This window comes from Ovis canadensis, chromosome 12 (genome assembly GCF_042477335.2).
Source record: "Ovis canadensis isolate MfBH-ARS-UI-01 breed Bighorn chromosome 12, ARS-UI_OviCan_v2, whole genome shotgun sequence".
Classification (NCBI taxonomy): Eukaryota; Metazoa; Chordata; class Mammalia; order Artiodactyla; family Bovidae; genus Ovis; species Ovis canadensis.
In genome coordinates this window covers 43784771-43797848 of record NC_091256.1, presented here as the reverse complement: position 1 = coordinate 43797848, position 13078 = coordinate 43784771, and the positions used below count along the sequence as shown (strand labels likewise).

Sequence of the window (13078 nt, the reverse complement as noted above, 5' to 3'; positions counted from 1 at the left end):
GACAAATCCAGAATATGGAACATTCTACAAGACAACCTGCCTGGATTCTTCAAAAGAGTCAACATAGTGAAAAACAAATAACTTTTTAAAAACACATCGTGGGGGGGATTGTTCCAGATTTAAAAAATACCAGAGAGATGTAACAATTAGACGCAATGTATGGGATAGGATTGAATCTTGGATAGGGGGAAAAAAAAGTCTTTTTATATAAAGGAGATTTTGGAAACAACTGGGAAAATTTGAATATGAATTGCTTATTAGATGATATTGAACTCAGGCTAATTTTCTTAGGTGGAACAATGGTATCAAGCCTACCTACCATATCTACCAATCGTACTCTGAAAAAGGCATGCACCATCTGGTCTGCCTCAAGCGTGAAGTTTCCATGGTTCTTAAGCTGAGGTTGTGGAGAAAGTGTGGTTGTTTTGGAAAATTTCTTCTTAGAGGAGCATAACAGAGTATTTAGGGGTGAAGTGTCATGGCATCTGCAACTTTCAAATGGTTCCACAGGAAGAAAAGTTAGCATGCATGCCAAGTCACTTCAGTCATGTCCAACTCTTTGCAACCCTGTGGACCATAACCAGCCAGGTTTCTCTGTCCATGGGATTCTCCAGGCAAGAATACAGGAGAAGGTTGTCATGCCCTCCTCCAGGGGTCTTTCCGACGCAGGGATTGGATCTATGTCTCTTTTGTCTCCTGCATTGGGAGATGGGTTCTTTATCACCAGCGCCAACTGGGAAGTCCAGAAACCAAGCAAATGTGGCCAAATGTAAACAATTTGTGAAAATGGGTAAAGGGAATATGGATATTCACTGTGATATTATTTCAGTTTTTTAATAGGACTGAAATATTTCAAACTAAAAATCAGAAAGTAAGGTTCAATTTTTCTTTTTTTTTTTGACTTTTTTTTCTAGTCATTTTATTTATTTATTTATTTATTTTTACTTTACAATATTGTATTGGTTTTGCCATACATCAACATGAATCTGCCATGGGTATACACATGTTCCCCATCCTGAACCCCTCTCCTACCTCCCTCCCCGTATCATCCCTCTGGGTCATCCCAGTGCACCAGCCCCAAGCATCCTGTATCCTGATATTTTATTGGTACCATAAGTTTGGACTGTACTCCCTTGCATGATGTAAATACTTTAATATGAAAGTATGTTAGAAACACGCAGCTCAACAATCCCCTTCCTTTACGAAATGATAGTCACAGGTGATAGCTGCTTTGTATTAATTTCCAAAATAAAAAATTGGGATATTAAAGAAAATAAATAAAAAAAAATTTATCTAGAGAGTGCCCCAGTGCATGGTTTGTGCTATTCAGAGGTCTCCAGCATTCTTCATGTATGACACATGCAGAAAATGGTAATATTCACATGGCCAATGGGATGAGGCTGCCAATGTCTGAAGACGACAAGTGTAGAAACTCTGGCTACCCCCAGGATAAAGGGGCCACTGTCTTGGCACACCCATGAGCCATCTGGGCACACAAGTGTACCATTGCCCACAGATTGGGAAACTCTGCTTTGATGCACAAAAGTTCTATGGACTGTTTTAGACATGACTTGAAAAGTTTGCTTGAGAAACGCTGGCTAGTGCATGTCCCACACACTGTGGATTCGTACTTATGATACTATGAATGAGGTTGAGGTTTCACTGCATATTTGTGATAGCACTAAATACCGGCGCTGTGACCTATCTCTCTAACACGCTTCCATCTGTATCATCACTCATTGCAACACTTGTTATGATGGATCTTGAGTTGTAACAAGGTTAACAACGAGGCAAACTCCTACAGGAGCATATGGAGCAAACTCAGGGGCTAATGTTCTGTCTCCGGCTTTGTGATTCAGTCCAGCTTAAATGGATTGAGATAGGCAAGAAATGAATCTGAAAACAGAAGCCCAGAAAGGAAAAGTTAGCCCAGCTTAATTCAAACCTTGCTGCTAAGTCGCTTCAGTCGTGTCCGACTCTGTGCGACCCCACAGACGGCAGCCTACCAGGCTCCCCCATCCCTGGGATTCTCCAGGCAAGAACCCTGGAGTGGGTTGCCATTTCCTTCTCCAATGCATGAAAGTGAAAAGTCAAAGTGAAGCCGCTCATTCGTGTCTGACTCTTGGCAACCCCATGGACTGCAGCCTACCAAGCTCCTCCCATGGGATTTTCCAGGGAAGAGTACTGGAGTGGGGTGCCATTGCCTTCTCCCTCAAACCTTGCTAATGAAGTAATATTTTGTGTTTAAAGTTTAATGAAGGGGGATGTGTACTAACTAACTTTATAAAACTAGTTTCTTAACCATCCTGGTGCCTGATGACTCAGAAAAAGATGCATGATTTTCATCCTCAAGAGATTCTATTTCGATTGGTCTGGCAGCCTATTTTTCAAACCCTTTTCACCCAGGTGATTCTAATGTGCCACCAAATACTGATGCCTAGAATCAAGATGATGGTAAAAAAACTGAGTGGGCTTCCCCGGTGGCTCAGTGGTAAAGAATCTGCCTGCCAGTTCAGGAGACATGGGTTTGATCCCTGGGTTGGGAAGATCCCCTGGAGAAGGAAATGGCAACCCACTCCAGTATTCTTGTATGGGAAATCCCCTGGACAGAGGAGCCTGGTGGGCTATAGTCCACAGAGTTGCAAAGAGTTGGACATGACTTAGCCACTGAACAGCAACAAAAAACTGAGAAAGGTAAAGTATTTTACAAATATGAGACATTAGCTTTATTATGTAACTACAATACTTTCCTTTCTGTCTTCTCCCAATTTCCCAACATGGTTAATGCAGTGTATTTGGAGTAGATTTGCTCTATTTTTTTCTGGAATCCCTGTGGCCTTATTCTTTCTAGTGCCCGGCAAAGACCCACATGCCCTTGGTTGGCACAAAAGAGGTGACGAGAGAGTAACACCATGAGTATATGTGAGCGTGCTACTGATTAAAAGTGTGCTTTCTCTCACAAGCCAAATAATGTTGTTTTGTGTCATTTATTGGTCTCGATTAATCATAGATTTTCTTCCTTCCATTAACGTGGGCATCTCAGTCTTCTTTGCATTGACTGAGTGTCTGCACTGAGTACAAGGTAGATATAGAAATCAAGTAGTTGGGCCATTGTTTAATTCCAGACTCATTTACAACTGTTTATTTCTTAAGACAAACTTGTTAGCCAATAAAAACATGGGAATAAGATGATTTGTAGCCAAGGATAAAAGTGTGACTTGCTGAGATTTGCAAGATTGGTTAGTATGATCCTGCTAAGACACGTCAGTCATGTACGACTCTGTTGGACCCCATAGACAGCAGCCCACCAGGCTCCCCCGTCCCTGGGATTCTCCAGGCAAGAACACTGGAGTGGGTTGCCATTTCCCTCTCCAACGCATGAAAGTGAAAAGTGAAAGTGAAGCCGCTCAGTCGTGTCCGACTCGTAACGACCCCATGGACTGCAGCCCACCAGGCTCCTCCATCCATGGGATTCTCCAGGCAAGAGTACTGGAGTGGGGTGCCACTGTCTTCTACAAGTATGATCCTAGAGAAGTAAAAATCATACAGGCTCAAACATTCTAGTGAAGATAATGATGATGTTTACTATCTCTCAGACCCTGTTCTAAGTGCTTTTTACCCATTAACGCATTTAACCTTCACAGCACCTCTATGGGTTAGACGCTATCATTTACATCTCCATTTTACAGGTGAGGAACTTGGGAATAGGTTTGTTCTAGACTTGACTTCACCACTAATTAGCTGTGTGAGTCTGGTTATGTTACTTCATCTATGAGGTTCTGTTTTCTGATTGGATTAGTGAATCTCTACGGCTCCTTTCTGCTTGATGGTTCAGTAACTTCGTGAGTTATAAATTCCTAATTTGGTGCAGTGATTTATTCTTTCTACCCTTGCATAGTGTAGAAATGAGTGAGAAAATGATGAAAATGCCGGTAGTAGTATCAGTTGAGCCATGGCACCTCAGGGTACATAATTGCTATCTTTTGTAATATTTCATAAATACTGATCACACAACTGCTAGTATACTTATGATTCAAAGAACGATATTTATGCTAATACATCTGACAATGACACAGCTCCATAGTTAAGACTTTCCATTCTCCTTTCAAACTTGCAAGTGTGGACAGTGAGATTGAGATGTAGGTAGTTAAAATACCCAAGGAACTTAAGAGGACTGAAGTACACTCTTTTACTCCAAATGGCTAGAGGATTAACGGGCAGTATTCTCTGGGTGACTTACTCATTCCAGAGAAACAACATCCTAAAGGGGAGGCTATATGCAATGAAAGCCAATTTTAAAATCATTCAGGTCTTTTTTCTGCTTTACCATTGGAACCTTGAAATGTATGATTTTCTATTCTCTATCTGCAAATCTGGGTGTTCTCATGGCCATGTATTAAAAATTTATGAAAAAGAGGACAGATAGATACTGGAAAATATTCTCAGCTGTGTATGTCTATCTGGCACTTCTAACATTCTGTTCTCCATGAAACTATGAAGTTTAAGGATTCCTCCAAGTATTCCAATGACTCACATCAATGAAGGTGGTAAACATGTTGGGCCAAAACATCGGAAACATCTTTGTCAGCAGGGAAGAAGTTATATTAATTAAAATGTTCTGAGAAGGTACAGGGTACACTCCCAACGAGTCATGAAACTATTTTAATCCTAATTAAGGATGTTCCCTGCTGGCGTCTAGTAACATGGGAAATTAGAATAAAAAAGTCTACGGCATATCTGGAAGTAGAGTCAGTGGATTTAAGCTGAATCCCCCCAGGCTAGGAACAGGGCATATTTTGATAGAAAACCACTATCTTATTAATTGATGTTTATTTAACCTTCTTTCCATGTTCAGAGATGATTAGGGAAAGGTAGAGAGTAGGCTGCAGTCCATGGGGTTCCTAGGAGTCGGACACGACTAAGCGACTTCACTTTCACTTTCATGCACTGGAGAAGGAAATGGCAACCCACTCCAGTGTTCTTGCCTAGAGAATCTCAGGGACGAGGGAGCCCGGTGGGCTACTGTCTATGGGGTCACACAGAGCTGGACACGACTGAAGTGACTTAGCAGCAGCAGCAGCAGAGAGTGAAAAGGTCAGAAACAGGTGAAATTTGGGTAGAAGTGTGAAGGGCTTGAGCTACTGAGAAACAATCAGTGACCTTAGGAGGGAGAAATGTTATGGAATGGAGGGTGTCTCCCACTATAGGATCACTGGCCTACTCTGACACCATTGTCCATGTGGGTCTAAGAGCCTTAGTATCCAGACCTTTGGGAAGAAATGATGTCACCAGGATTTTCAGCCTATGACCTAGATAAATTCTTCTATTTTAGGATGATTTGGTGATTCACCATGAAAGCTTAGTATTTTTCTGCAGGGATTCTGAAAACCTAATAAAGCTATTGGGACATTTCCTCACTGCACCTCATCATGTGTATACATATTTGGAGGTAATCATGAACTGACATCTCCATTGTCGAGAACATCATCATTAATTCTTTCAAGCATTAGTGCATAGATGGAACTTTCATCGCTGCAAAGTGTGAGTTAAATAATCCAGGCTGAAAAAAGAGGAGGTAGCATCGTGTTATCTGGACCTCACATTTCTGGTAAAGCACCAGTTTTCAAATGACAACATCTAGGCTCATCCTTCTCGCTCGAAAATGATTTGAGAGGCACGAACGTGGGTTAACATTCAGAGATAGAGCGTTTGTGCTCCTTAAAAAAGGCTTTCCTGAATGGGAAAAGAGAAAAACATTACTTTTTGATTTGTGGTGATACAGAATAATGATTTTGTGAATTTGAAGACACTTCTTTTTTCAACTTTAAAGCTGAAAGAGCATTCTTATTCATTGAATGGTTTCTGTTGGTACTGGTAGAACTGACCTTCGAGAGAGGGAGGAGAAACTAGCTTCTGGTCAGAGGACAAGCTCCTGAGCTGGCTTAGTTCTACCAGGAAGGAGTAAGCGCAGTATTTCTGGCCCTACCACCCATGTGTACCCTTGGTTAGTAGTCTGCAGAGCAGAACCCACAGACTGGGAGTGTATGACATTCACATTAATCCGCACGTGTAACTGTCAGTTATAAGACCACTAACAGGCAGCCTGATAGAACACTATGCCGCAGATGACTCTAATCGGCACAACATATTGGTTTTCGAGCATTCTCAATTTGTTTCTCAGAACGAAGTTGATTCTTTTTTAATGACTTTGCCAGTTTACTGTTGTTTTCCATGGCTTTTGCAACATTTTCTTCTACACGGCTTTACCATGTGTGGGAAAGGCCCTACCACAATTAATGCTGAACTGGTTATCACAAACTGGTTTAATAGGATCGAGACGACATGGACCGACTTGAATGCTGTCAGATAAAAAAGTTGTGGCAGCAAAAGATGGATAGATAGATGTAAAAATCATTGTAAGGGCGATTTTTGCCTGGATTCAGTCTAAATACATATCAAAAAATTGTAAAATAGAATCTACCAGCTAAAACTAATGAGCACAAAACTGCATTGATTTGGCCCAGGGTGGACAAATAGAACATCTGGCATATTTGGCACCAATGACACAGCTGGCATTGTTGGAAACGTTTCTGCAGAAGGTACAGATGCAGAAATGGGAGAATTGGTACAAACAGTGCAGATGGAACAGTTGGAACAGATGACAGTGGGCAGAGCTGGCGATGCTGGCACAGGTGTCATAACCTCAACAGCTGGCACAAGTTGTGACAATCCTGGGATTTCTTAGTACAAGGCACATGTTCATTTTGGCTTTGGCTGCAGAGAGATAAGAGCATTTTATAATTAGTAAATGTGCCATTTAAAAAAGAACTTTTCCCCCCCATCCTTAAGGACATCCGCCTCCAACTGTTAAAGCGTGGAATGTGCAGCTTTTTTTTTCAAATTAGAATTTCCCTGAGAAAGCCATAATTGATAAATACAGATTTCAAAGAAGAGCCAATTAGAAAATGTTGTTCTGATATAGATAAAATTTATGAATGGAATTTCTTCATAGGAGCTTTGTGAGAAATAAAGGTCAAATTCTTGGAGATAAAAATGCACTTTGCATTTAAACCAAAATTTGTTATCAAATTGGAGGGTTATTTGTTTCTGAAATATAATGACTATTTCCCAATGATATGAAATTTCCTGCAGAATCACACTTGAAGACATGGTATAGAATTGGAAAACTGTCTACAGAACAGGTTGGGAAAGGAGAAAAAAAAATGCTGGAATACATAATACGGAGAAATCATGATATTGCCACTTTCAAATACCAATGGGACTTGGCTCTAATCTCATCTAAAATGCTATAATTTGGACTCAAATTAAAAATACAATATAGTCGAATCTTTTGGGTAATGACATTTAATATCAGCTAAAAAGTTGAGAGAACAAAACAACTTGTTTGTTGGTAGCTAGAAATCACTGTTCTCTTGTAATATTTTTATTGTAACAAAGGTCTGTTCCTATTATGGGAAAGCCACAAACTGTTACCTACTTATAAAATAATAACAAAGGGTTAAGAAATGGGTTCTTAAATCTATATGAACAGTTTCTTGAACATAGTATAAGTTCTTATAGAATGTTCTTGTTGAGAACATCTAAATTCATGTTGAATAAATGAAATAGCAATGTTCAGAATTTTTTAAGAAATCAATGATTGCCTTCCAATTAACCACTAATTTTCTACTAGGAAGAAACAAAGAGCATCAGGTCTCAGTTCTCCCTAAAGCCTCAAACTTGACACGTAGATTTTAATCAACTTCCTTCCCACAAAGTGAACCATTGATGAAAAAGTTTAGTTGGATGGCATCCACTCTGTGTCCTCAAATAAATCCAAAATCCTTTCGGTTCCCAGTTTACCTTGAACTAAAAATCAGTGTCATCAGCTTCTATTGATAATCAATATAATGCAGTGACTGCTTTATATGCGTTTTGAGACTTTTGAAAACTACAATGAGGGTTATTTACTTCTCATTGGATGTCAAGTTCTTGACCATTAAAACATAATGTTGTTGTTTCCAGATGGTTCTGCACATTGCAGCTATATTTAATAAAGAAACTGTTTAAACTTGTTTAAATGTTTGATTTCAATTTCTCTTTTACTTCTACTTCGTTATAACCTCATTTTGAACCCAACTCAACTATTCTTATTATTCAGAACTTTAATTCTATCACTTACGTTTAGTTCATTTTTTCAACTGAGATGACAAAAAATGTTTCTGATTAAAACTGATGAAGTACCTTAATTTGTTAACTGTGCTTTTGTGACAGTGCAATGAAGAGATAGAAGAGGAGGTAAGAGGGCTTACTCTTCTTTCAAGACACAAAAAAGATGGTTTTTGTGGCTGAAACTCACATGAACATTGTTTTTAGTCAGTAAATGCTTTATGAAAAGTGATCAACTTATTTTTGAATTCAAAAGCCTGGGTATTTCCAGGCTTTGGCATTTGAGGGGTCGGCAAAAGTTTTTCTGAAAGATGAAGATGAGGATGAGTCATTCTTTTGAGCCTCTGCCTTTCCCAGGAATTAAATGAAAATGAAACATGAAAAATGCAATCTGCTGCAGCAATGTGATTCCTCTATCATTGTCCCAGCCACTATCTATTTCTAAGCACATTGAACTTTCCAATTCACTGGCGTCTCCTCTTATGTAAATATCCCTTTCCTTCTCTAACTCCAAGACATCAGCACTTGCTTTCATTCCATCCTTCAAACAGTTGCTCTACATTATGCCTCTCTTCTGTCCCTGGGGCAGCTTCTTGTTTCTGCACATGGCAACCTGGGATATATATTTTTTCCTAGGCTTAAAAAAATTCATTATGTTGGAGCAGTGGTGAACAAAAATAAAGCAAATCATCTAAAATAAAAAACCATTTAGGATGTTAAACAGAAATTCCAGAGAAAATTATATATTAATGTCAAGAATTGAGAAATTTTTATATTAAACCATCACCTTCTTCCACTTTCCCTGCATTCATTTTCCTCTTGCATCAGCTACATGTCCCCAACCAGACCTCAGCCCCAGCTGCTCCCTGGGGTCATGAGCATCAACTGCTGCCCTAAGTACACTACCAAGGTTTTTTTGTGAGAAGACAGTGTTTTCTCTCCCTAGCCCCATCACAGAAGGCTGTATTCTACTGATCAAGATGCAATGACACGTCTGTATAATGACCCACTCTGCTCAGTCTGTTGGAAGTGGGAAAGGAGAGAAGGACAGACAGATAAAAATTAAGTGGAATTTTTTTTTGAGGGGAACACAAGAGTAGGTCTGTATGGAGACTGTTGGGCTATTTTTTCATTGCAGTTTAGAAATGAGCTTATTTTTAGTGATTTGTGATCTAGAACTTTCAGACCAGCCAAGAAGCTACAGTCTAGTCCCCAAAACTATTGTGCTGGTATCTATCATTGTGTTATGTCTATTGTGCTGGTATCTATCATTGTGTTATGCGGAATAATTCACTGAAGTGTGGATCACTTCCTTTTAAAAAATGTTTTAATATGAGAAACATAACCCATACAAAAGAAGTAAATAGTCTAGAATACTGAGATCTCAGGTACCCATTACCCGGACTTAACAATTACTAATATTGTCAATTTTAACACAATGACCCTCATGTAATAGCTATTTCTTCAGTATCGTCTAATTTCTAGTCTCTTTAAGGTCTCCTGCTTATGCCAAGGATATGTTCATGCGGTTAGTTTATTCCAGTAAGGACCCAAACAAGGTTCTGATTATGTCTCTTAAGTTTGTTTTATTCTCTCCTCTTCATTCCATTGATTAGTGAGATAAACGAGATCAATCGTCTTTAGAATGTTCTGAGCCTGAATTTGTATCCTCTATCTTTGTATTTCCTGTAAACTAGTGTTTAGAGCTCTAAGCTTGATTGGACTCAGGTTCAGGTTTTTGGAACATTTCATAATTTGTGTTTCCCCCACAATATCTCCCATCAGGACGCTCCCATAACCCTCTTATCCTTATCTGTCAGAGGGCAGACAGAATGAAAACCACAATCACAGAAAACTAATCAAACTGATAACACGGAACACAGCTTTGTCTAACTCAGTGAAACTATGAGCCATGCCGTGTAGGGCCACCCAAAATGGATGGGTCATGGTGGAGAGTTCTGACAAAATGTGGTCCACTGGAGAAGGGAATGGCAAACCACTTCAGTATTCTTGCCTTGAGAACCCCATGAACAGTATGAAAAGGCCAAAAGCTATGACACTGAAAGATGAACTCCCCAGGTCTGTAGGTGCCCAATATGTTACTGGAGAAGAATCGAGAAATAACTCCAGAAAGAATGAAGAGACAGAGCCCAGTTGTGGGTGTGACTGGTGATGGAAATAAAGTTCAATGCTGTAAAGAACAATATTGCATAAGAACCTGGAATGTTAGGTCCATGAATCAAGGTAAATTGCAAGTGGTCAAACAATAGATGGCAAGAGTGAACATAGACATTTTAAGAATCAGTGAACTAAAATGGACTGGAATGGGCGAATTTAATTCAAATGACCATTATATCTACTACTGTGGGAAAGAATCCCTTAGAAGAAATGGAGTAGCCCTCATAGTCACCAAAAGATTCTGAAATGCAGTGCACCCAATTGCAATTGAGTGCAATCTCAAAGATGACAGAATGATCTGTGTTCGTTTCCAAGGCAAACCATTCAACCACAGTAATCTAAGTCTATGAAGGAAATGGCAACCCACACCAGTATTCTTGCCTGGAGAATCCCATGGACAGAGGAGCCTGACAGGCTACAGTCCATGGGATCGCAAGAGTCAGACACCACTTAGCAACTAAAGAGAGAGAGATGCCCCAACCAGTAGTTCTGAAGAAGCTGAAGTTGAACAGTTCTATGAAGACCTACAAGACTTTCTAGAGCTAACACCCCCCAAAAAGATGTCCTTTTCATTATAGGGGACTGGAATGCAAAAGTAGGAAGTCAAGAGATACCTGGAGTAACAGGCAAGTTTAGCCCTGGAGTGCAAATGAAGCAGGGCAAAGGCTAATGGAGTTTTGCCAAGAGAATCCGCTGGTCATAGCAAACATCCTCTTCCAATAACACAGGAGAAGACTCTACACATGGACATCACCAGATGGTCAACACCAAAATCAGATTGATTATATTCTTTGCAGCCAAAGATGGAGAAGCTCTATATAGTCAACAAAAACAAGACCGGGAGTGACTGTGGCTGAGATCATGAACTCCTTATTGCCAAATTCAGACTTAAATTGAAGAAAGTAGGGAAAACCACTGCACCATTCAGTTATGACCTAAATCAAATCCCTTAAGATTGTACAGTGGAAGTGACAAACAGATTCAAGGGATTAGATCTGATAGACAGAGCCCCTGAAGAACTAAAGATGGAGGTTCATGACATTGTACAGGAGGCAGTGATCAAGAACATCCCCAAGAAAAAGAAGTGCAAAATGGCAAAATGTCAGAGGAGGCCTTACAAATAGTGGAGAAAAGAAGAGAAGCTAAAGGCAAAGGAGAAAAGGAAAGATATACCCATTTTAATGTAGAGTTCCAAAGAATATCAAGGAGAGATAAGAAAGCCTTCCTCAGCAATCAATGCAAAGAAATAGAGGGAAACAACAGAATGGGAAAGACTAGAGATCTCTTTAAGAAAATTAGAGTTACCAAGGGAACATTTCATGCAAAGATGGGCTCAGTTAAGGACAGAAATGGTAGGGACCTAACAGAAGCAGAAGATATTAAGAAGAGGTGGCAAGAATACACAGAAGAACTATACAAAAAAGATCCTCACGACCCAGATAGTCATAATGATGTGATCACTCACCTAGAGCCAGGCATCCTGGAATGTGAAGTCAAGCAGGCCTTAGGAAGCATCACTACAAAGCTAATGGAGGTGGTGGAATATCAGTTGAGCTATTTCAAATCCTAAAAGATGATTCTGTGAAAGTGCTGCACTGAATATGCCAGAAAATTTGGAAAACTCAGCAGTGGCCACAGGACTGGAAAAGGTCAGTTTTCATTCCAATCCCAAAGAAAGGCCATGCCAAAGAATGTTAAAACTACTGCACAATTGGACTCATCACACATGCTAGCAAAGTGATGCTCAAAATTCTCCAAGCCAGGCTTTAACCGTACATGAACTGTAAACTTCCAGATGTTCAAGGTGGATTTAGAAAAGGCAGAGGAACCAGAGATCAAAATGCCAACATCTGTTGGATCATCAAAACAGCAAGAAAGTGCCAGCAAAACATCTACTTCCTCTTTATTGACCATGCCAAAGCCTTTGACTGTGTAGATCACAACAACTGTGCAAAATTCTTCAGGAGATGAGAATACCAAACCATCTTACTTGCCTCTTGAGAAATCTGTATGCAGGTCAAGAAGCAACAGTTAGAACTGAGTATGGAACAACAGACTGGTTCCAAATCGGGAAAGGAGTACATCAAGGCTGTATTTTGTCACCCTGCTTATTTAACTTATATGCAGAGTACATCAGGTGATACGCTGGGCTGGATGAAGCACAAGCTGGGGTCAAGACTGCCGGGAGAAATATCAATAACCTCAGATATGCAGATGACACCACCCTTATGGCAGAAAGCAAAGAAGAACTAATGAGCCTCTTGATGAAAGTGAAAGAGGAGAGTGAAAAAGTTGGCTTAAAGCTCAACATTCAGAAAACTAAGACCATGGCATCCAGTCCCATCACTTCATGGCAAATAGATGGGGAAAAAAATGGAAACAGTGACAGACTATTATTTTGGGCTCCAAAATCACTGCAGATGGTGATTGCAGCCGTGAAATTAAAAGACGTTTGCTCCTTGGAAGAAAAGCTATGACCAGCCTAAATAGCATACTAAAAAGCAGACATATTACTTTGCCAACAAAGATTCGTCTAGTCAAAGCTATGGTTTCTCCAGTAGTCATGTATGGATGTGAAAGTTGAACTATAAAGAAAAGCTGAGTGCCGAAGAATTGATGCCTTTGAACTGTGGTGGTGGACAAAACTCTTGACAGTCCCTCGGACTGCAAGGAGATCCAACCAGTTCATCCTAAAGGAAATAAGTCCTGAATATTCATTGGAAGGACTGAT

The 13078-nt window shown here is 39.9% G+C and overlaps 1 long non-coding RNA gene across 1 annotated transcript in view; it reads right to left on the bottom strand.

Annotated features, from left to right (window-relative positions):
- Positions 1 to 6169: 6169 nt before the first annotated feature.
- LOC138416426 (uncharacterized) overlaps positions 6170 to 13078 on the bottom strand; it is a 32708-nt gene continuing 25799 nt past the window's right edge. Inside the window, exon 2 of the long non-coding RNA XR_011247668.1 lies at positions 6170 to 6774. This is a non-coding gene — a long non-coding RNA (uncharacterized lncRNA). The remainder of the gene's footprint in view (positions 6775 to 13078) is intronic.